The sequence below is a fragment of the Vicugna pacos genome, chromosome 2 (genome assembly GCF_048564905.1).
Source record: "Vicugna pacos chromosome 2, VicPac4, whole genome shotgun sequence".
In the NCBI taxonomy this organism is placed as follows: domain Eukaryota; kingdom Metazoa; phylum Chordata; class Mammalia; order Artiodactyla; family Camelidae; genus Vicugna; species Vicugna pacos.
In genome coordinates, this window is record NC_132988.1 from 60,143,965 (window position 1) to 60,170,178 (window position 26,214).

Sequence of the window (26,214 nt, forward strand, 5' to 3'; positions counted from 1 at the left end):
ACATTACAGCTGCAGAAGATAGTTCTCAATTTTTGTCTTGTTCTGCTCTGTTAGTTTCCTTTCTTTCCCTATGGCATACATCCTCATCTTTCACTGGCTAGGATAAAAGTAGAAATCATATTGTTATATATAATCATTGCTCTGATAGCTACAATAGCCTATTGTAGTTAGGTCTAGAAAAATAGGTATATTCTTGCTGATTTATTTTAATATATAAAACACATGTTTTATTTACTTATGAAATTTGGAAATCACATGCATTGAAAATATCATTGCCTCAGACTTAGTTTCAGGGATATCTTAGAGTTTGCATTATTTCCTTTGAGAAGCATCCAAGAAATGGCATGGCTGGAATATTGTATTTTCTGTGTCAAGTGTTACAGAAACACCTTTATAGCCATGAATTAGCAGATACCCTACAAATAAAACAAGCCTCCTTATGATTCATCACACCTACTTTCATTAAGTTAATGGATTACTAAGGACTTGAATGGTTTTGAGTGCAGAATAGGTACTTCAAAACACTTGTTAGTAACGTAGAAAAACTGTTATTAGCAGCATATATCAATCCAAAGATAACAATTGCTAATGGATACCTTTGCTAATGTGTTTTGGAGGATTTATAATATAGGTTAATACATCCTGGAAAGAATAAATCTTGAATGTACTTCTCTCACACATTATTCTAGATGAAAGAACTAGATTTCCCAATTATGTTCAATCTTAGTCCTAGTCCTAAAGGATGGGAAATCCTGTTTGGTCTAGAATGGCAAATCTTCTTAATCTTACAGGTGAAGTTAAATGATGTACCACAATGGGGAGGGTGTAGCTCAGTGGTAGAGTGCATGCCTAGCATGCACAAGGTCCTGGGTTTAATTCCCAGTACTTTTGTTAAAAAAAAATTGATAAATAAGCCTAATTACTGCCCCCTCTTCAAAAAATTTTAAAAAAATAAGCAAAGTAACTTAAAAAAATGACATGCCATGGATTACAAAAGAAAATTGAAATTCCATGGCAACTTTTTATTGTTATGAATAGATGTCCTCAGTATCTTTTACTAGGTCTCATCTATGAAGGAGACTTACAAAATATTATACACTCACTCTTTATGCATTAATCAGTGTGCATTTATTGGTATCGTTTGGATATGATATTTATATGATGGTAAATAAATGATGTCTTTCTCTGGCAGAGAAGAGTGTACCAGTAATCATTTTCATCTTGTTTCTTGACCTTTCATGTGATGGGGGATGACTAAGGCCTTACTTCTTCATAAGAACAATTACCCATATGCACTTGGAATGCACTTCTGTAAACAGTGCAGTCAGAAACATGCACAGTGAAAAGCAAAATCTTTTAATTGAAGAGAAGTGGGTTAGGAAAAGTCCTTTTCATGTGCCATTTATTGAAGAACCCATTTAAAAATGTCTTAGTGGTTTGGAAGCAATTTATAACACTTGAGGTATGTTGGGCCAATATTTGGAGACTGACCGTTGGTTGCAATTAGATTCACAAGTGCGAAGTTCATGTGGAATCCAAGGGGATGATGAGATAGGTAAGCTAATCTCTGTTTCTAATGTCAAGTATAAGAAATGGATAAACAATATAAAAAAAATTCAATAGTATCCCAATCAGCTATCAGTATTGAATTTGGAATGTCATTCAAGACCTTCCGTGGTTTGGAATCTATTTCCCTTTATACCTTGTCTTTTACAATTCTGATTCATTCCCTCTTGCTTTAACCTAACTGTGCAATCCCAAAATGTGCCCTGTACTTTATATCTCTAATTCTTTTGTTGTTACTTTCCTCTTGAAAAACTTTCCCACATCTCTGCATGGCAGAATGCACCTTCTCCACAATTGGTTCCAAGAAGTCCCAACTTTAAAAATATCAGTTTGCCTTAGGTTAAAATTTGCAAATAGTGTTTTAAAAAATCTTGATTATGTGGACAGTATATTTCCTATTTGTGTTGCACTATCTGATTTGACAGGAGCTTTAATGAAGATGCTACAAATGGAGAAGGATTGGCTTTTGGAATGACAGAGATAATTATCTTGTTTAAACAAACATATGCACAATAACATCACAACTTCTGTGTTGTTGAATGCTTGGTTTGAAGATTAATTTTGTTGTCAAGGCATTACACTTTTTTTGTAATTTAAGACAAGTTAGGTACTGGCTTTTGAATCTGAAGTGTCTGTTGAAATTGTTACGTAGAAATAACCTCTAAATCCACCCCCCAACTTTTTTTTGACAAGTTGATGTTTCTTTGTCCTTTCTTTCTTTATTGTGTTTTAATTGGTTATTTCTTATGACAAAGTAATTTCAGAGATATTTTGTAGTTGTTCCTCATATGCAACAGAATGTTCCAACTGTGGAAACAAATAGATCCAGCCCTTTTAGGATAGAACAGATATTGTGAAACCTCAGTGGTCAAAGACCTGATGACTAACTGTGCCAGTGTTGGAATAATAACTGCTGTAATTTATTAAATCTATTTCAAAATATGTATATGAGTATATACAAAAGTCAACTTTAATTGTATAATGAATACATTAATATGAATGAGTGAAGAGATTATTGGATAAAATCTCAATTTATCTATCCAAAATGTTTACCTTAAAAATGAGACTGGGAATTGTCATTGGGCAAAAGGGAATTGCTGATGTTGGCCAAAGTTCATGTTATATTCAGCAAGACTGCATTCATGGAAAACAACTGAACCATCAATCAAAAATCATGTCAGGATGTGGGATACAGTATAAATTTAGACATACATGAAAATATGAATTGGATGGGAGTAATACATGCCTGAGAAGAAAATATAAGTATCACAGACACACATGCACAGCTCCTCTAGGTTTTCTATAACATAAAAGTGGTTCTCTATATTTTCCTGATCCAGAATAAATGTATAGGAACAATTTTGACCTGTTAATGGTGGATTAAATGTAGGATATAGTTTTCTTACAAAGCATGAAGACAAGAAATAGGCTATTGTTGGTGCTAGTTATCAATTCACTGGGCTGACATCTGTGTGATTATCTTGGCTTTCTTATCATGGTCAGAAGATGGCTTACCACCTCCAATCATCACATTCTCACAGTGTTACCAAAGACAGGAAGCAGGAGAAGAGGTGATCTGAGTAAACTCTCCTTATGTATCTGTTATTTTAATTAAGGAACAAGAGCTTTTCTACACTGCAGAATACTTACCCTACTGTTTCATTGGCCAGAAAAATGATTGGATTGGGTCATCTCTTTCTGCAAATAAGAAGCTGTAAAAATTAGTGTCTGCAAAAAGAGGACAGAATGTTTATGACTGGCTTAAACCAATTATGATTGTCCCTTGGGGCGAATCACTATGCAATCTCAAAAAAAATATATATTACCAAGTAAAAAGCAGCAGAAAATAGCTATTGGACAAAATCTAACACTTTCTATGACAAAATTATAACCAAAAAAACTAGCTATTGTGTACAGTAGCCAAATCTTTGAAAGATTTTATCTTGAATCAATTAATAAACAAAAATATTCATGTCCAGCAAGAACTATAGAATGAATATGATTAGGAGGGCAATGTGATATTCAGATAGCTAAAGATCTCCCAGTAATTTTCTCTTAATTTTTGTTATTTTACTTTTAAATTATCATTTAATTTATTTAAATAAGAACAAAAAACAAAACAAAACAAAAAAATGTACAAAACCAGTTTACTCATTTCTCCCACCCCTATACCCTGACTTTTTACAACTTCCAATCTGTTTTTTGTATCTAATGACCTTGGCTTTGTTTTGTTTTGTTTTTAGATTTCACATATAAGAGATTATACAGTATTTGTCTGACTTACTTCACTTCGCATAATGCTCTTGAGGTTCATCTATGTTGTTGCAAGTGGTACAATTTTCTTCTTTTTATGGCTAGATAATATTCTATTGTGTATATATTAACTGGTTATTGTAATCACAGTTATTTTTACAATTTTTGTCTTTCAACCATCATACTAGCTTTATAAGTAATTAATTATTTATTATGCATTTACTTCTCCAATGAGATTTATTATTTTATATATGTTCTTGTTACCAATTAATGCTCTTTTCTTTTCAGCTTGAAGAAGTCCCCTTAACATTTCTTGTAATGCTGGTTTACTGGTAATGAACTTCTTTAGTTTTTGCTAGTCTGGAAAACTATCTTCAATTCTTGATGTTGAATTTGCCGTGTAGAGTATTCTTTGTTGGGAGTTTTTTCTTTCTTTCTTTTTTTTTCTTTTAGCACTTTGAAAATATCATTCCACTCCACCTGGCCTGCAAAATTCATGTGTAAAAATCTGCTGACAGTGCTATGTGGGTTCTCTTGTATGAAACAAGTTGCTTTTCTCTTGCTGCTCTTAATATTCCTAAGTTTTCAGAAAAAAAAGTTTTTAATTTTTTTTTTTTTTTGTATTTAAGTTTGTAAAGGAAAAAACCTGAGATACCTTTGTTGTCATTTGGCTAGACACAAGAGCTTTTATAGGATGACGTTATTTTGATGATACAAGTTTGGGGGCTTGGCAAGCATGTAAGCTGGGTTTCATCAGTCAGTATGGAGATGGTTAGATATTCTTTTTTAATTTACTAGAGACACACTTATACTCCAGGATGCCAAATTATTTCTCTACGATGATACATTTCTTACTTTTTTTTTTTGATAAAAATACAATGTGCATCCTCTGATATAAAAGTTCATTCTTCATATAAATGTAACTGGGCATCTATATTTAACTATAACAATGTTTGGTACAAATTGAATTATGAAGGCAAACAGTTGTGAGTGATACTATTTACAGATCAGGGAAGAGTCTATAATATCTGCCCCTCAGCAGAGCATGTCCCACTAGCAACTAACTGGGTTCTTTGTGTCTCTGGAGATGTATTTTAAAGGGTTTAAATATTGATGCACATGGATTATCAAAGCTTGTATTAGGACTTGCTTTTTCCTTATTCCCATTGCTGATATTTCAGTCTTTCCTTAGCTATGTAATATTATTGACTAAACTAGTTGAATAGTTTGATCCCATTAGTATAGAAGATATTCCTTCTCTTTCATTTTATATTGTACCAATCAGTGTAAATGTTACAGGATAATTTTAATTTTTTTATCTTTATATTCTTGCAGATCAACTTACTTTTTTTACAGACATAGTCACACACATGCACACAGACACACACACACACCTATGGTTGAAGAATGAGAGGCTTGGGGACAATTTAGAGAAAAGATTGAAAATGGGAAAGAAAGGAGAACTCCAGGGCTACAACTAATAAAAAATAAGGAAAATAAGGGCCACTCAGTTAATTCTTGGCCAGAGAAACAATGTGAGCTACATAATGAGAGTGATCATTGAAAGTGAATGGATATAGCTGAAGTTGTAGAGCTCATGCTTAGCATGCATGAAGTCCTGGGTTCAATCCCCAGTACCGCCTTTAAAAATAAATAAATAAACCTAGTTGCTTCCCCATCCCCCAAAAAAACCTTTAAAAAAAAGAAAAAAAAGTGAATGAAGTTTGTGAATAAGAACTAGAGGTAACTTGAGGTTGTGAAGAGAAAACAAACAATAGATTGTATGGCATGAATTAAGTCTTTTTGGCAATGTGGCATTGAAAGAGTTAAATAAGTTCCAATTGCATTTTTCTTTCTATTGGCAGAAAAGAGGTTAAGACATGGGGATAGAAGACAGCAGAGTGGGGAAATTGCATTTGACTAAAATTTATCATTAAATAACAATCAAATATGTTTTATAAATCCTTATTTTTGGTGATACATTTATTGAGAAAATAGCCCAGATTTAGTCCCACTGGGGTTGGGAATTGGTAAAAATTAGAGTCATAACATAGAATCTTATACAAACTATAGTTCATTGCAAAAAGCTCAGAGGATACAGGTTTCAGCAAAGGATAAAGGGATGTATCTGGCTGGAGTTGTTCAGTTAGTGCTGCAGTTTTTCTCAGTTCCATTAAGAAAAAGATGCTAAATTGATAGCAATGAGTGCCACCTTCACCCAGGTGGGATTACTATGCTAAGAATTTCTGAATGAAGGCTTTCTGAACCTAGGTACCCACATCATCCCACAGCCACATCACTGAGAACTTTAGCAAAATCTTGTGTAGTTGTAAAAGCAGCTGTGGTAAGTCATGCCACTCACATCTAATTTTGAGGTTCTAGGTTGAATCTCTTACTTTGCCATCGATTCCATTGTTGCCAGAGAATGGGTACATGTCTCGCACAGGAAAGAATTCAAGAGCAAGCCATAGTAAAGTGAAAGTCGATTTATTCAGGAAGATACATATTTGATAGACAGGTTGTGGGCCATCTCAGAAAGCAAGAGAGGCCACCCAGGGTATGGGCTTGTTAGTTTTTATAAGCTGGGTAATTTCATATTCTAGCAAGTGGGAGGATTGTTCCACCTGTTTTGGTGAAGGGGCAAGGATTTCCAGGAATTGGGCACCCACCCAATTTTTAGACTTTTATAGTCCACCTACGCGCTGTTATAGCACCTGTGGGTGTGTCATTTAGCATGCTAATGTATTACAATGAGGCTCAAATTCTATTGGAAGTTGAATCTTCTGCCATCTTGGGCTGAGTTCGTTCTAACCAGTTTATGTCCTATCCTCAATTGCTGCATCATTCTTTTAATGATTGTGCTCTGCCTTCTTCCCTCCTGTCTCACCATGTTGCTATATTTTTGCCTTGGATTATATAATAATGACCAGATCCTGTTCAATACATTAAAACAACATAAAAATGACCAGTTATGGGAAAAACTTCTTTTCCTCCTTTCTTGTGCAAAAAGTCAGTGGAGAGGGTGCTGGGGACACCAAGCACAGTAGGTCTGTTACCCTCTTTTACCTAATGTCACCGTTTCCAATCTCAAGCACTTAAATTAGTCACCATTACCAGAGCCACAATGAATCTGAGAGATGGGAATCAATACAAAGAGCATTAGAAAGAACTGAAAAATAAGACAGATGTGGTGAAAGCCATGTTTTTATTTTGATTACTTTCCAGTTAAATTTAAGGAGATCAATTTTGGGAAACAGATTAAGAACTGGAAAAGCAGATAGGCTTCATCCTGTGTCTCCACTTTCTTCAGTTGTTTGCAGCACCTGTGCTGAAATTATTAGTGTCTCTCTGGATTTTTATTTTTATGTTTTAATTTAATGATTCAGATTATTTTTCTACTTAAATACATGAAAAAAAGTAGTTCCTACTATTTTTTTTGTTAAATTGAGTACTACTATATTCATATAAAGATCAAATGTGAAAGATGGAGGAATCTTCATCTTCAGGGCTGTTTATTAATTCTTTCTCACATATTTTGTCTTGCATATTGCTCCCACCCAATGTGGTTAACTCTGCCATGCTTTTCAGTTTAAAGCTGAGAATACAAAATCCAGAGAAAGCATGTGACTACCTATGGTCACTACTTTATAAGTAACATGGATGTGACTTGGATCAGGTACTCTAATTTTAAAGATTGCTTTCTTTCTGCAATACTACCATATCATTATATCCACTTTAGTAACTTGAATGGCTCATTCTAATATGTTAACTCATTTACTGTAGAGATCTTTAGCAAGGAAGTTACAGGGATACTGTGGAAGGTTGATTATAAAAAACTTTCTATCTCTGTAGGGTCTCCAGTACATACAGATTCTCTTACTTTGCTACCAGGGCCATAGCGCCAGCTCTAGTGTATGTGAAGTCATTGATGCTGTCACTCAAGAAGAGGCCTTCTGTTACTTGGCCAACTAAATGTCGATATGGTTCTGCTTTCAAATCTTGAAATTTATTTGTTCCATTCTGAAAACATGTGAATGTTCAATTTAAGAAAAATGTAGAGGCATCTTACTCAGAAAACATATCCTGTGAAAAAAACAAACTTTTTTTTTAACCAGAGGAGGCTTAGAATTTAGTTTTCCACTTAAAGAAATGTTTTAACATTACACATGATAAAAAAAAATAGAGATAGAAGCAATACACACTTAGCAAGGAGGGTGCGGAAACATGAGGCATGAAGCATCTGTTAGTCTCTCAATTCAAGTGACGGATTCAACATCTAAAAAAGGTTTTGTGAGATTAGTGTGAAAACCTTGAAAATAAAGAGCCTAGAAATTGAAGCACGTCCTTTGTCTGCAAGTAATGGCACAGAGGGCTTATGAGGCCTCCACCTATTTCATTGCATATTTTTGCCATACCACTATTAAGATGAATTGTGCATTATTAACCACAAGTAACTGATAATTCCTTTTGCAATTTTGTTTTAAAAGTAACAATTCTAAATCTTATCCAGTTCTTATGCCATCATTAATTCTCAGGATAAAGCTTAATAAAATAATTTTGAGCATAATTTATAGGCAATAGCAATGTGATTCAGATTTGCTTCTTATGTATTATTTTTGCTGGAGGCTATTATTTTGGATAGAACAAAGATATGCGTATTGAAATATAGATCTTTGGCCTTGTAAGAGACTTACTGCATCAGCAAGTCTGGAATAAGGTCTAAAATCTAGATTCTTAAGAATCTTGCCAAGTGATTCTTGTAAGCATACAGGTATGGGAACATCTACATTATGCAGGCCACTCTTGATAGTAACTAGATTCTGAAAAAAATATGCTAGTGTTTAGCAGCAAGGATATTTTATTTTAATGGCTTTATGTTTTGTTGGAAATATGACTGGGTATAAGACCATGTAAGAAGCACTGTGGTAATGAGAAAAGGCAATGAGTAAATGAAAGAAAATTTTAAAGATTGGGTGTCTTAGGGATGTTTAGTTTCTGAATCTGATATTTAGTTTTTAGTTTTTGTAGTTATGAAAGCATTTTTAAATTTAAATATTGCAGAAAAAATAACTTTTTTTTTCCGGTCTGAATTTCCCTGGCTCTTAATTCCTTTTTTCTCTCACTAGTTTTATTAGAAAATGAATACAACTAAACGCTTATGTTAATATTTTGATTTTGTTTTGTGTTCTCTTAGGAACTCTTACGTTGTAGTAAAGAAGGCTGTGTGCCACTTTATTTAATACTCACACCTATGAGATATCTATTATTATTCTCATTTCATAGATAAATGAGCAGAGCCTCAAAGAGGTTAATTACCTTGACCAAAATCACACAGAAAATAAGTGGTAAAGCCAACACTGATTTCGGGATGCCTGACTCAAAGTCCAAGGAACTTTTTTGAATTTTCCGTAACATTGTGCTACTCACCTTAAAGAGTGTACTTTGTAGTTTCTTTTTAAAATGGACATTCTAGTCTTCTGTGCCTCATAAGCAACCTGAATATCCACAAATGGTATTCTTTAAAATGAATCTGGCCGAATAGTTTGATGGTAGTACTCCTTTAAATAGAAATTCTAAGAGCAAGCTCATGTGTGTGTGTGTGTGTCCATGTGTGTGCTTTGCTGCAGCGTGAATGAGGTATGATTATGCTATGAGCAATATTTGTCTAACTGGGCAAATAATTTTCCCATTCTGTCACCGTATACTCTTCCCTTCATGATGTGTTCATATCTTTTACTGCAACTTTCCAAATGGAAAGTGCATGATGTCAGGCGAGTTTTACAAGCATGCTTTTTCCATTTTAAAAGCATATGTGGAAGTTGCAAGAAATCAGCCACAGACTACCAAAATTTTCTCAGATTTGAGCCTTCTGCACTATTCCAATTAAAGTGGATCTTTCTCTCCACCATAGGAATTGCACTGTATAACTGATTACCAAGCACATCATGTAAATGGCTCTTAGAAACTGCAAACAGCCCATTATGGAGAATGCACATTATTAACAAAGGTCATATTAGAATCTCACCCTGGTAACTAATCGCGTCAAGTGTACAGTACATCAATAGGTACATAGACTAGGAAGCAGTGTTTTCCAATTAAGCGAATCAGTCTGACCTTCTGAACTATAAATAAACTGCAGCAACAGCTCCTGATTAGGCTTAAGGACTCTGACTTCCATGGCAAACAAATGCCTGAGAACTTAAGCATACTTAGAAAGTTAATCCTGTAAAGAGTCAGTGAACAGATTTAAAGTTTCAGCATTAAAGCCTTGGACCTGAGTTTCCTCAAATTTCTGCAGTGCAGGCAGAATAGGAATGTATCCCTCTGAATAGATAAACAAGCCCTGAATTAGTTTTTACCCTCTCTCGGGATAACTAATTTAACAGAAGTAAACCCATTTTCAAAACAGAATAACAATATTTGCTTCCCTAAGTATTTTGCTTAGCAAATAAAGTGTTTGCTTCCCCAAGTCATGGCCTGGCTGGGCTACATGAATAAGACCAATTAACTATACTCAGTGGAAAGTTAAAATACTTGTTAAAAACATATTTTGACCCTTGTTTATTTTTATCTGATGTCTATTCTAGAACTAATCAACACTCATTCATCTGATTTAGATCAAAAGTTGAAATCCAATCCAGTTCTTTAATTTAAAAACGTTAAACTTAGTAGGTATATAGGGCTGACACTGACTCACCTTCGAGGGATGGTATACTTGCATTGTTCTTCTAATGTTAGTATGGATTTCCATAACCTTTGTAGGCCTCCGTTTTCTCATCTGTAAAATGAAGGCCTTGGACTAGATAAGATTTAAGCCTCTCTAGCTAAAACGTCTATGTATTTGTGGACATACAGAGCTAACAAAAGTTCAGGCATTGTTTAACCAGCCCAGATATAAGTGGTTAATTTTCAATATTTATGGTATTCACTGTCATTTTCATCATAACATATGGGAGGCAGATGATAAGCCCATAAAATGTAAATTTCTGCAAATTTAAGAAATAATGGTTAGTATATTTTCCTAATAGGAAGATAAGAAATTTAATAATTAGGAACACAAACTCATTTTACATAAAGATCATTTTAGAGTTTTTATATGAAACATTCAATTTCTGAGAACAGCTCTGAAGAGCTATGTGGGGTCTTTAAATAAATTAACAAATAAATATGTATTTATTTAAATTTAAATAAAAAGCCCTTTTTAGTGTTCTAGCTACTGATAGGTGATAATAGGGACTAGGTTTCTTCATACTGTTTCCTCTTTTATAGGAACACTGGAAACAGCAAACTAAACTTAGAAAACTCCCATATAAAATCTCATTGTTTAAACTTATAATCTTCTTACCTACTGAATTTAACAATTCCAAGTCAGGGGTGGAGGAGGCAAAAAACCATTTCCTTGAACTAAGGGTCAAGAGTATTTTTTATTTTTCAGCTTTGAGAAGGGTTAATGTGAGGCTGATCAGTCGTACAATAGGTGTTTTTGGAGACATACGAAATTGATCTCCATCACATGAAGTTAGAGATTCAATATTTCGTTTGACATAAAATGGTTCCTAACTTGTGTTAGTTCGACTTAAGGCTTTATAATGGTGCAAAAGCAATACACATTCAGTGGAAACTGTACTTAGAATTTTGATTTTTGAATTTTTATCTTTTCTGGAGGCCAGTGATACACAGTAGGATACTCTCTCGTGATGCTGTGCAGCGCTAGCAAGCTTCAGCTCCCAGTCAGCCACACGATCACGAGCGTGAACAAGTGGTATGCTTACAACCATTCTGTACCCATATCACCATTCCATTTTACACTTTCATACTGTTTTCAATCAATTAAACGAAGTATTCAACACTTCATTATAGAATAGGCTTTGCATTAGATGATTTTGCCCAACTGTAGAGTAATGTGAGTGTTTTGAGCACATTTAAGGTAGGCTAGGCTCAGCTATGATGTTCGGTAGGTTAGGTGTATTAAGTGCATTGTTGTCTTATAGTGGGTTGATTGGAACATAACCCTGTGGTAAGCCAAGGAAAATCTTGCAGTGTAATGGTTGGAAAATGAACTCATCATCTAATATTCTAGAGTGGAACGTTGGCTTTTGGTAAGATTTTTCCTTAGAGTTTTGTACATAAAAATACAAAATTACTTAGCATGATGCGCATTGATGTCTGAAGTAAAATTATGAAGTGGGAAATATTTCTTTATTTTGTCCTCCATCTGTGTACATTTTCTGTCCTCAAGGACTCTTTCATCCTCTATGTACTATCACCTTCCCATCTCAAAGAAAGGCATCTGACAAGTAGATTCACACAGAAGCTCTGATGTCTTAATATATCATTCTTTCCAAAAATTAAATATATTTAGTATACTATTGATATATTTAGGAGGGTTAGAGGATTAACTCATGTCTGAATCTCTATTAATAATATGTGACCTGAATACAGGAGATGTTTCTAATCACAAGGATCTTCTGGATGCTCTTCTTACTCTCTAATAAAGACAGGTGGCTATTCTTTTCTTCATACAAGCCTGTGAGAAGATGCTGAGATAATGTAAGCTCATGAGGGTTAGCATTTTTATTCACTTCAATTACTACTTTTCCCCAGTATTTAGACACAGAGTAGACATTTAATACATACATATTCATTTATGAATTATTACTATCTTTTACTACCAAAATTCAGGCATGTCAACTAGGGCCAGTAGGGACTGCAGATACCTGTCTGTGAAGCTTATTATATTGGGAAGCCCAGATATAAGTGGAAATTAGCTGCAGAACAGTAATGAAACGATGTAGTGGAAACTGCTATGGGCTTTCCGAAATAATTCTCTCTTCCTCCTGAGCAGACAGCTAGAGGAAGGACATCTCTCAGCCTACCTTACACTTAGACGTGGCCATGTGGCTGGGTTTTAGCCACTTGAATGTGAGCTGAAGTGATTTGAAATACTGCCCGCCTTAGCTCATCAAAACTTCCTATATTTTCTTTATACTTCCTCTTCCCCCATCTGCCACCTGGGAAAGGATCTTAACAGAACACTTCAGACCCTAGGGAAAGCTGGAAAGAGACTGGATGCTAAATGATAATGTGGAAGTCACCCTGACTGAACAGAACATCTATGTTGGATTTTGTGAGCGTGAAAGATAAATTTTTATTTTGCTAAGCTCTTACGGCTTTCAATGTAAAGGAGAATACTGAGCCATTCAGAAAAGGAGTAGTGAAGCAAGATAGGGCAACAAGTAGGAGCAAGGCCAGAGGGAATAGAAATGTGGTTGAAATGTTGCTGGTCTGGGGCATATGAAAAATAGGCAAATGGATAATTTGAGGTCAGAGTCTGTTGCTAGGAAATGAATGACAAAAAGTGGAGTTACTGGCTGAAAACTATTGACATTAGTAAGTGTTACTGCCTTGCACCAAAGTCCTCCTTTGAAGTTAACATGTGTAACAAGAGCTCAGCCCCAGCTGTTCACTAATGTTCATCATTCTCCCAAATAAAACTTAAGATCACGCGGCCCTATTGCCTAACAGGTCTTCTCTTATAAAATCTTCCCCAAAGACCTTTGTTCCCAGGTAAAACTGAAGCAGTTTTCCTCTCATCTTTCAGAGTTTTAATTAACTTACTTTCTTGTTGAACCTTTCGTAGGTAATGAGAATATATTTCCAATAAGCCATTCATTTCTTAAAGTCTTCTTGCACTTAATTTATCTGGTTTATGCGTTTAAAGAGAAAAGTGGTGTAATAATTTTGTATTCTTCTGCCAACATACTTCAATGCCATTTTTTGGCCACTTTAAAAAAAGTTTCTCTACTTTGATTTTAATCTCTGTCAGTGCACATCAAGCTCAGCCATCTTGTACTTAGGGAAGCTTTCCCTTATATTTCACCCCTCAGACTTGGTTGTTGACCCCACTTATGTGTTTTTTAAAAATCCACTGTATTTTCCCCAAACATAGGAATTCTACCGTGATAACAATTGTACCTGAACTTACATGTCTTTAAACTGTGAGCTCAAGGAAATACTATGTCTTTTGTCTACACTTTCCACAAAGTAGATGTCCCAAAAGGTGTTACTGAAGAAATAATCAATGAATTAAATAAATATTGCCATTGTATTATATTATTTTAGTTCCTAAAGCCAGTGCTGTGTAGAATTTTAAGAAAATAATAAATGCCATTTTTGTGAGGATAATAAATGAAAAAATGCCTTAAAATTTTATCAAGGTATAATTTATGTAAAGTGTGTACAGCACTTAATTGTATTTTAATTGTACAACTCGACTAATTTTTCATATATATTCATGTGTTAGCCTCTGTTCATTTCTTTCACCCCAGGAGTTTCCCTCATGCATCTTCCCAGGAAACATCAGTCCCCTCCTCTCCCTAAGGTGCACACTAGTCTCACTTCTATAATTTATTTATACTTAAAAAGCTATACTACAATCAAAACCAAATATTGTTGGCCAAATAAAATACTGTGATATAACAAAAATTTGAAGAACTGATGTACAACATAGACTAATACCTAATTCCCAGATAAACCCTGAGGGGTAATTGATGGAAGATAAAATTTGATGATAGACTTAAAGAATTCTATGCCAAACAGAATAAATTCAGAGAAATCCACACCCAAACTACTGAAAAAGAAAGATAAAGATAACAAAGATCAATAAAGGCTCATCCTATACACATGTATACACCACTTAACACCTGTTGTTGTGGTAACTACAAAAGATTGGCAATGACTGAAAGTTAAAGAAACATACAGTGTGCTTGTAGGAAAAAATATTATAAAATATTAGTCAGACAAATATTTTATGAGAGTGAAACAGTGGTGACATACATCTTTGAATATGAAAATTTAATCCTTATACCCTAAGTGCTGTGTTTCCCAACAAAAAGAAGATGAAAGAAAAGGAAAAAAGAATGTGATGAAATGCAAAATCCAGTTGACGCTTACTTCTATTTTTTTGAAAATGCTGAACCCTCAACAATATTAGGTTAAAATGTCACTATTGTTTACAATTTGGGATGGATTTTGATTACTCAGGATGCCAGGCAGATGCCTTTGAAGAAGAGAAGTTGTAGTCAAGTTTGTCCCATGCAACTAGTTATTTCTGGATACAATGAGGAAGTATCCACCTGCACTTACAGATGTGAAAGGAACATGAATTTTCCCGTCAGAGCAAGGCAAGCATGCAGACTGCTCCTCTGAGTTAAATACTTGTCTGTGTTCAGGTGGGCAGTTTCAGTTTTATCATAGTTATTTTTTTTTTCTTCAGGGTATTAGGATTCTATGAAGTTGAGTTTTCAGGTACAGTGTTACAAGTTCCCAAGAGTATAAGAGGAAATTGTTCCAGCAAACTCTGCCTCTGAGGCAAATGCTTACTGAAGAACAGCCATTAATTAATCTTGGGACAATAAAACCTTTTTCTTGTCCTATCTCCAGTTAATAATGCATGACTGAAAGTTTTGTTCTGACTGTAAATCAGGCCCAACAAAACATATCACAAACTTATTTTCCTCTCAAGTCCAATAGCTTGATATGTGTGTTGTTTTAATATTCCCACTTGGGGCTGTACATCTAATGTAACTTTGAAAATATGCTAACAAGCCTGAAAGTATTGGGCTTTTTAATACATTTTTATTACAAGGGAGGATTTTAAAAAATGAAATCTGATGCTTCTTATGCAAAACATAGTGTGAAAGCAAAATAGGAACTATTAAGAACAGGGCGATAGAATTTATGCCACATGTTAGAATTATCTTAATTCATTATCTTGCATAAAATACTTTTTTTCTTTTATTTGTGACATAACTGTTTTTGTGTTGTTAGCATTATTTTAATAAGAATGCTTTTTAGTGTTCTTCTTCTGTTTTTTTTTCCTCCAGAAGATCTTACATAGTCAAAATGATCTCTAGGAAGGGGGCTTGGATTACCCAATAGTAATGTGTGAAGACTGGCATTGCCTTAAAAAATGTGACAGACTATTATGAATGATATTGAAGTGAAGCTCTAAAATTCTAGAGAACCTGTTTTGAAACTCTGGGGAGAATTGGTGAGTTGGAAATTAACTCATCATTCAGGTACATAGTCTGGTTCAAACAAAATTGGCACCTTTACAAATATCTGTAACTATGAGTTATGAGCTCATAAATTTACCATAACAAGAAATGCGAGGCTGCACTGAATATCTAGGATAGTCCAGTTAAGCTCCTAAACATGCCTTTGTAAATTGGATAAGTTATAGAATTCCATTGAGACCTGTTTCTACAGAGTAAAATGTAAAGATTGAATTAGACCTGTGTTTTAAAAAATATAACTCCAAAGATGCATTAGGATTTCATAGACTGATAATCTGGGAACTTTGTGGGGAGAAAACTTGCGTGGTATTAGGATCTAAATTGAACAGCCAATGGCCATATTGGAATTAATACAGTTTGTTGTGTGGATCTCATGCCTCCAAAGACTTTTAGGAATGAAAGAAAAAAAATCTTTATGATAGATCTAGTGGTTTTCTCCTTACCTTAAGAAACAGACATTCATCATAAAGCTACAGAAAGTGCACCTTTGTTAAAGTGAGGACCAATTGGATTGTTTTCCTAAACCTAGTTGCTGTCAGAGATGATGTCAGAAAAGAAAGCACTATGGGCAAGAACTGTAATAGTTTCCCTCGGTGAAGGGTATTCTGTGTATCCTAAAAGGGGAAACCTTTTAGCAGTAGCAGAGACCTACACTGTGGCACGTGTGGTATATGATATTTTGGTATTTCAGGAACTTCTGGGCAGTCATTTAGGCAGTTTGGAAATATCTGGGGTAATAACCTGGGCAGAAAAGTAGCTCTTGAAGCAGACATTCAATATACCAAGGTAAAGAGAAGTGTAAACTCCAGTTGTGCTGGTTTGAACAGGGACTTCTGGTAACAATGGTGATAGTAACATCTATGGCAGTCAGTGTTCGTTATTTTACAAGAACCTTCCCAAAGATGGAAATAAAGCGTTTTATTCTCACAGAATTCATATATTAACATATCATTCTCCTTTGACCTGTGGAAGAGGAATTAATTTGATAACTGAGCTTGTTGGTGTAACAAAATTTAAAATTAGCTATGTTTCTACATTATGATCTTATTTTTTTATTGTTTGAAATTAAGAGGAAAAAGTTCTGTCATGTAAGTGGGTTAGTTAAGTTGTTATATAATATTTTCCTTTGCATCATCTGCCATATGTTTATAGGACAAAGACTATACTGCTGAGTTCACAATATGAATGTACAAGTATCTTCATCATTACATGAACCATTATGTAATAACTAAATATCACTTATTCTTATATTTAATTTTATGTGTCAATTTGACTGGATCATGAGATGTCAGATATACGGCTAAACATTATTTCTGGGTGTGTCTGTGTGGGTGTTTCCAGAGGAGATTAGCAATTGGATCAGTGGACTGGGTGAAAGGAATGTGGATGGATTTGAGGCCCTGAACAGGACAAAAAGGTGGAGGATGGGAGGGCTCTCTCTTTCTCTCATTCTCTGTCTGATGAGCTGGGACATTGATCTTCTCCTGCCCTCGGCATTCCTTGTTCTTAGGCCTTCAGACTTGGACTGAAATCTACACCACGGGATCTCCAGCTCTCAGGCCTTTTAACTACACCACTGGCCTTCCTGGGTCTCCACCTTGGTCATGGGACTTCTCATCCTCCATTGTATGAGCCAATACCTTATAGTAAGTCTTTTTATATATATCCTTTGCTTCTGTTTCTTTGGAGAACTGTGACTAATACACTTGAATCACAAAATAAACATTGCATAGATATAAATTATCATAATTATAAGTAGTTATAAGTTATCAGCTAATTGGCCAATTGTTTTTGAACAGATATTCTCTTATGGAAATTTTGTCAGTACAAAAATTATGTATTGTTAAAATTTAATGAGTTTATCATGTTCGTATTATTTAAATTTTTATACATTTTAAAATAATTTCTGAGCTGTTATATACTATTTTCCTCATATGTCAAGATGAAAAGAAAAATTTTAGAAAACAAAATGGAAAGTCATTGGATACATAAGTGAAAGAAAATATTTTGTATTATTTAGATACATTTTTGGAGAAAATAGATGTAATGCTATAAAAGGGAGATTTCAGAGCTATTAGTCTCTGTGTAGTATAACACTAATATGTCACTGATAAAAAAGGATATGAATTTATCTCTCATGTCCATGTCAGCCAGAAATGGTAAATTTCAAAAAACAAAACAAAACAAAGCAAACTGGGATAAAATATACATGAAAAATTTATTAGACCAAATATATTTTCTGAAGATTAGGATACTTGATGGTATAATTTGAATATTAAACAATGGAAATTTTTAAATTACCAAATGACAGAATAGCCACAGAAGCATTAATAAGTTCTTCCAAATTGCTAAAAATATACTAGATCCTTTTACTTTATTACAAACCAAAAGATTCTATATATTTTATTCTATTTGAAGATGGAAAATATTCAACTGAAAAATGAGAAGGGACAAAACATAGACAACCTTCATCAAATAATCTTGACAAAGATGAAAAGAGCAAAAGTAGTGTATTCAAAATTGAAATTCGATAGACTATTGAGGCATTCTAAACAGAGAGTGAAAGTGAACATAAGAAGAATATGGGCAAGGTCTTGTTGAGTAAATTATATACAAAATTTAGTTTTTGCCAAAACCTTTAAATCGAGACATAAAAAAATAACTTGAGGTATAAGAGAAACAACAGTACTGCACATATGCTTGGAAAGGAGAATGGATAGAAGATATTCAGAGTAGTTAAAGGTATTTTATACTTCTCATTCCATGCATTGTCTAAATTTTGTGGTAAACAATAAGGTAAAAATCTTTATTGATTCTGATACATTTAAAACACTACAATGTGAACAAATGTTGAAGTATACTAAAAATACATTTCCTGCATAAATTTGAAGCCATTGTCAAAACAGCAGTAAGAAAGTTGAATTGATGCCCTTGGGCCACAGAATATTCATTGGAGGATACTCTTCTAATACTATTTTAGAAATTGTTGATGTATTGATAAGGATCTAGATTCTGTAATGAAAATCAAAGATATACTTAAAATATACTTAAAATTATTTGGTCTATACTAACAATATTTTAAGCAAAATGATACATGAACAAAAGTCAGTGTATAAAAGTCTCTGAAATTGTTGAAGAGATAATGAAATTCTTTGATGAAAACAAATTGTTGACATTTATGAAAACATTGATTCCAACTAAATGTCAGACTAACAGTACTGACATCAGTTTCTCCCATTCAAAACACCCTAGAAAAAGAATAAAGAAAACTCACTTTGAGTGTGAACCTCACAATCAGCACATCTATGATTCAAAGATAATCTGAAAATCAATCTTTTCCATGCCCAATGCAATTTCTTCTTTACTAAAGATTTACTGTGTTGAAAGAGTTAGATTTTATACATTTAAAGTGGCATATATATTTACTAATGAAATTAACTTATGACCATAGCAAGAAACATGCTATCGATAAAACCTCTATTTTTAAAGAACTAAAATGCTTAAATTTTATAAAACCTGATAGAGCTTTCATTATAGACTTGCAAAATATTTAGACACAAATTTGCTAGACATCTTTTAAAATACTTTTATAGCCCTTGTTCTATATTAACTTTGCCAGCAAAAAAAAGAAGTTTCCCATAAAACACATCAAAAATGACTTAAGATGTATCCTGCCACATGAATTTATTTTTTTAAAGAAAACAAATATTGGAGCAAGTATGCATGGAAATTGTAATAAATACTTTCATTTCCTTGAAAGCAAGGAGCATAAATAACTCTTTTACAACCAATGCTTATATCCTACTGACCTTAACTTTTAAATAATTATAATTAAAAATTTATATTTGGTATATTATTTTCAAATTTTGATTTATAGAATTTGCACAGAATGGCTTTATGTTTCGTATCACTGTCATTATTAAAAATGAAAAGAAACAATTTCACTTCTTTTTTTTAACTCAAGGATAGTGTGATTCTTTTCTAATTTGCCTGTAGACAGTCTGTTCCAAATACTCACTTTTACAATTCAAGAGCCTTGTATGGAGGACTCAAATCAGAATTTTAGAATAAATAAAATTTTATTTTAAGTCATATTCAGGATATAAAATATGATGGAAGGGAAGTTTGCACCAGATACAGAGATGAAGGAGAAAGCACTGTGCTGTGTAAATGGGGCCAGAGGAAGGGTGACTATCATGAAAATTTTGCCTGAGACCACCATGGAAATAAGGAGAGAGGGGAGTTTCCTGGAAGAAGTAGGAAAATCTGCATGAATAGAATTTGCCTTTTAAAATTTACTGTGTATTTCCCAAACAACAACAAAAACAACAAACATCCAAAACCCACTGTTTTTGAGACTGAGATAGACTAAGACACTTTTCGTGCCAAGTTGAAGGTCTTGTCCTGCTGCTTCCCTTCTCCCCACTACTGAGTGGGAATGGGGAATCTGTAGTAGAGACTGAATCTATTTCTGGTAAAAACACAAATTACATATTTTAGCCATCTAAATTGTGGAATTGTAACTTTAAACTCATGCTGCATTAACATTTATTTAACATCTATTATGCTTTAAAGATGCTCTAAGTTTTTTACATCTGTTCAATTATTGTTCGTAAAAACCTCTGAAGTAAATCTAAAGAGATTAAGCAAATGCCCAAACTGTAGAGAATTATTTGCTCCATCAAAAATTTGTGCTCTTTGTGCTCTTTGCACTTTATACTACCTCTTGATAACAACATTTTATTTTATAATCATTTCTGGAGAAAGAGAAGCAGATGGGAGCCAGGAGACTGAAGAGAGGGAAGCACAGGCAGAAAGAGGGAGGAAGAGTGGGAAGGAAGAAGGAAGGAGGAGAGGAGGAAGGGAAGTGGGGGAGGGTAAAAGGGAGTGAGAAAGGAAGGCGAGAGGGAAGGAAGGGAATAAGCCCACTCCATGGGTCTAGAGGGAAAATATTAATGAGAAGGATGTGAAGAGATCATAACTGCTCAAATTGTTGTCCTCTCATTCAAAGCAAATGATGTCTGGAAATGAAGAGAAAGGAGACAACACCCCCGAAGGATGAAGAGACGGTAAGGGAATGATTGGATTCGAAAAGTGAATTTCTTTTGTTCTGTGATTAGATTCTATTCTATGAAAGAACTTGTAGAAGGAATATTAGAGAGTAGCTTTAAAGAATTATAGAGACTAAGATAAATGCCAGAAGAGGATATTGGAAATTGTAATTCCAATTTTCACCATGGTAGTATGGGTCTAGAGAGAATAGCATTATCTGATGGATATATAATGGATTGATGGTATCCAGACATTAATGATGGATAGCTTGATATCAAATTGGACGGAGAATTTTAACACAGAAACAATGAGTTCGTCTCTCAACACTGACAATGGTCCACATTTTATAGCAGTAACCTATTTGGAGAGAGATGGGACATGTTTGAATTTGCAAATTATACAAAATTGAGAGGGACAGTAAAATGTCACATGGTAAAAAGCTAGAGGCAAATTGATATCAATATGTTGCTGTGATAAATTATATAAAAAGATAAACTATAAACCATTCTGCACTTTATTTTTTAAAAAACACAAAACTTCACAAGTATAAAATGAGGGATATGGGACTTAGACCAATAAGCTTTCAGATGACCTAAAGCCCAATATGAATTGTTATTGTCATGTTGTTGTTGGTAAATCTACTTTGAGCCTAGATTTTATTAAAAAGAGGTACAGTATCTTAAAAGAGGAAATACTATGGCTACTTCTGTATACCATTCTTTCAAAGAAACAGAGGAAAACAAGCAAAGAGTAGATTTGGAGGAAGCAACCCGTCCAGAGTCAGAGAGCATTGCAGGCCCTTAGGTAGCCAGACTTCACCCAAACTACCTTCTATATTTAAAAGCTTGCATGGTGAAAAGCCAACACACTTACTCAGTAGGTGCTCTAGTGCTATGGAAATAGAGTTAATGGATAGAAATTGTGAAGCAACTGCTTTTTTCTCACAGTCAGAATTGCCTGAATGAGCCATTTCAGGAGGTAGTAGGTTTCCTGTCACTGGAGGTCTTCAAATAGAAGTCTGATGACCAGTTGGGAGAATGTATTTAATGTTGTTCATTGCTTTGTCACCTGTTCCCAGAACAGTGCATGGCAAACATTAGCCACCAACAAATATTTATTGAGTGAATGAATGATTAGAAAGAAGTTACTTATAACTCACATTTATCGAGCCCTCACTAGTGGTCAGGGATAGCTAATTTTCCAATACTTTATAGGAAGGGACAGTTTTGTTTTGTTTTTTTCATTTGGCAGCTCAGAGAAGTGAAAGCTAGCAAAGGGAAAGATACTTCCCCAAGTCACCCAGAAGTGAGTGGAGGAGGCAAGATTTTAATTGTGGTGTATCAGTCCCCTGAGCCTCTTTCAAGTTTCAGAAGGTGGTTGACTTAGGAAATTTTTGTTTCCTTCACCACACACTTCCTGATGTAGGCTGTTATTAATTAAACAAGGAGGCTATCAGAGGTGGTTCTAATACCTTAGCAGCCTTTATAAGAAACCCAAAACCTAAGTCTGTAAATGTCTCAGAGTTAAGAAAACAAAACCTAAGAACAACCAATCACAAACAGCCAACTAAACTCTTTCAAATAGGACAAAAGCTTAAGCTATAGCCAATCAAGTAAGTTTCTTGTTTTGCTTCTTCCTTTTATCCATAAAAGTCTCTCTCCTATTTCCTATCATTGGAGCACTCCAACCATTTCCAGGTTGATACTGCCTGATTGGAATTGATTTTTGCTGAAACTCAACATTTTTAATATATCTTAGCTTATTTTTTAACAATGCCAGTAAGAAGAACTTAAATTTACTACCTCTTACTGTGTTAGAACCACTTTATTGACAAAATTTGTTTAATATTAAAATGGATGAGTAGAATTTAGTCTCTGAGACAATTACATAAATGTTACAGACATGTTACTTAATTAGCAGGAAAAAGTACAAGAAGGCAGCCAGGCAGGCTAGCACAGTGTATGAGTTTGAGTACCTGGAGGCCAGGACAGCCCTGGGACTTTAGTATATTTTGGGTGCCAGAAGAAGTGTATGGTAGTAGTGAAAGGTGAAGCCAATGACAGACTGTACTGTTTTGCAGCCTTGCCAGTTTAAACTGCTAATTACATCTTGAGGATTAATGCAGAGTGTGAGCTTTTTGAGGCCAGGATTAAACCTTACTAATATTTACATCCTCTGAGCAAGTGACTTTCAGAAGTATTGCACAAAGGATATGGTAAAGATAGGATAAATATGTGGCTACCATTGTTGTTAGGGCAGCTGGAATGGTGCTGGTATTAATTTCTAACTCTTACTAGTGACAACCCCTTGCTTGCAATGGGAACCCTAAAATTTACTAGTAGCTTATCTTTAAGATTTACTTCAAATTTTGTTGTGGAAAGTTTTACATGACCTACTTGTTTAGCTGCCTTGGTTTACTTGTTGTTTCTAAATTATTTAGCATTCTGTCTGCCAACTAAAAATTGGCACTTGCCATCTGCCTCTACAAAGATTGGATCACGTTGTCACTTGCCATCTACCTCTCCTCGGATTAAATCATGAGCCGCTGCAGCCACTGACCTCCTACACGCCCTGGAAGGAGTTCAGGGTGGAGATCAGGAATGAGGCCCTCTGTGCTCTGGGAACACTGGCAGAACATAGATAGTTAGATATTTTCAGGAGAAGATTTAATGAGCCCAAATTTTTGCATCTCCTCATATTTAGAAAAGCACTAAAGTCATTAACGATGACATCTACTCCTGGTGACTAGGAGCAAGCCTCTTTGTAAATGTGTGCTTGACTGTATGTACCCCTTCCACTAAAATCATATGTAATACTGAGTTCCCCCCGCCTCTTCTGAGCAGTTACTCAGAGCTATCTGAAATGCTGTCTTTTCAGTCGACATGTGTTTCCTTTTTATAATACCCCTGGACAGACTCTAATGACCTATTTAATTATTTGCATGCTCCTCCTTCCTGTAACCCGAACTCTGAACTACTTGAGGGTAGGGTAACCATGCTACTCATCTAGGGTTATCCTCAATGCCTCTCAAAGGGCTTCAGAAATAACGAATTCTGTCAAAACAAAAATTGCACCCAGTGAAGTCCTATAAGCAAGGAAAACTATTTGAAGCTACTGTGTGAGAGAGAGGCCATAAATAGTCTGAGATTAACTCTGCTGAACGAAGGATGGGAATGTTTTTAAGAGCTGGGCAGAAGGATTGTGGTTAAACTTTCTCCTGTCTTTGTGACAGGGGGTAGTTTCACAGCTTGGAGCAAGTTAGGCTTCCACCCTCCCACAGAAACTGGAAAACAGGGATTCTGTCTTGCTTGATGATTACCTTTCCAAGGGTTGGCTTTGTAGGTCCTTGAGAAAGACATTCCTGGGTTATAAAATTAGCAGGAAGCTATTTTTAAAAATTCAACCTCAAAAGGTTAAAGAAATAATTTCTAATTGTAAGTTTTCTAAATAAATTCTCTAAGTAAAGGGAATTTAAGGGTTTCAAGTCAGGGAGAAGCTTGTCTGAAGTCTAGATAATAAGCTAAGGGGAACATTAAGGCCATATTTGTCAGGGCTCAATAAGTTTGTTGAATGAATTAGCAAATGAATAAATAAAGTTTATTCCTTACTATCCTAATTTTAAATAGGTCATCTTATTGAAGAAGTAATATTAAAAGTAATTAAAGCAAATTAAAATAATATTTAAAAGCCTTCTTTTATTTCTTGTTGCTGATTTGATACTTCATTGTGCAGCAAGTTCTACACTCCCCAAACATATTACATGTTTAATATGCATAAGGTTTTAAAAAATTAAAAAAGACTTCAAAAACTTTTCAACTGGAAGCATCTTTTATAAATAACTTCTTGCAGTGGGGCACACAATGAGATATTAAATGACTTTTTAAAAAATAATTTTTTTTCAGGAACTGTCATATTTTCAACATTTTTGTTTATTCTGAAATCAAAAGCATTACATCAGACTCTGAAACATGTATAAGTTTTCTTTGTGGTAGCTGTGGCTATAAAATAGGAACAATAATGCTTTCTCTTCCAACCTTGATAGGTTTATGAGGAGCAAATGAGAATGTGAAAGCACTTTAGAACTGTAAAACTAACTATAGAAATGCAAGGAATTACTAAAATGAATAATGAACACATAAAGTTGATTATTAAAGTGTTTTCATTTTCTTTAACAATAATTTCTAAAAATGTGATATTGTATGGATACTCAGGCTTTCTCCTAGGACATGGAAAATTACATTTAGTAACCATTACCTTGAAATTATTGGTAAGTCTGAGTTAGTGATATATTTAAACATAGAATTTTTAGCAATAAATACAGTTAAAATGTTTCAAATACTCTGATTAATAGCCTCCCAAAATATGATAATTTCTAGAAGAAAAATTATCAGGTAGATAGTATCAAATCTTTGTTAAGATTACAAACTTTTTTGTATTCAGGTAGTCTGTTTTCAAATCCCAGGTCTCCTACGTTCAGGTCTATAATCTGAACAAGTTACATGAACTCTCTAAGACTCTGGTTTGTCATTTGTGAAAGAGGAAACATATCTAACTTCTATGGTTACTATGAGGATCAAATGGGATGGAGTACGTAAGGCATTGAGCATAGTGACTGACTCATAGGGAGGTTTTAAAACCTTCGTGAAACACACACACACACACACACACACACACACACAAACACGCTTATACATAATTGGGTATGACATACATGTATATAATCCTAACCTGTACAGAATAATTTCTGGTTATTATGTCATTGGAACTTTCAGAGGTCTTGAAATAGTTCATTTTTAAAAATTTAAGTGCCAATATTTATCATCTTTATCATACAGTTATTTGACATATGTTTTCTGCTTCTGCATAAATTTTGCTTGTGCAGGAATTTTGCAAGCCTCATATAATGTATCATTAATTTTAAATTATTCTTGAAATAAGGACATTTTACCAAACCATATTTGGAAAATGTATCAGTGGTACTGTAGTACAGAAGCAATGGTACTGAATTGGAGTTTTTGAGACCTAGGTTTTTCATTTACCACCTGTCTTTGGGGAAGTCACTTATATTCTAGAATCCCAGTTTACTAATCTGTAACCATTTTGCTAATTAGAACTACCAGAAAGAATTATTGTACAGATCAAAAGAGTTAATGCATTTAAAAATACTTTTATAGAAGTTAAGACCTTGTTTAAGCTATCCCACAGAAAAAGGATGAATCCTCATCAAAATTTGGTTTGGATATCAAGACTCATGTTACTACATACA

At 34.3% G+C, this 26,214-nt stretch overlaps 1 long non-coding RNA gene across 1 annotated transcript in view; it reads left to right on the forward strand.

Moving 5' to 3' along the window:
* Positions 1–20,965, forward strand: part of LOC116285182 (uncharacterized) — a 414,943-nt gene extending 393,978 nt beyond the window's left edge. Inside the window, exons 3-4 of the long non-coding RNA XR_012060295.1 lie at positions 17,407–17,542; positions 20,908–20,965. This is a non-coding gene — a long non-coding RNA (uncharacterized lncRNA). The remainder of the gene's footprint in view (positions 1–17,406; positions 17,543–20,907) is intronic.
* Positions 20,966–26,214: the final 5,249 nt, after the last annotated feature.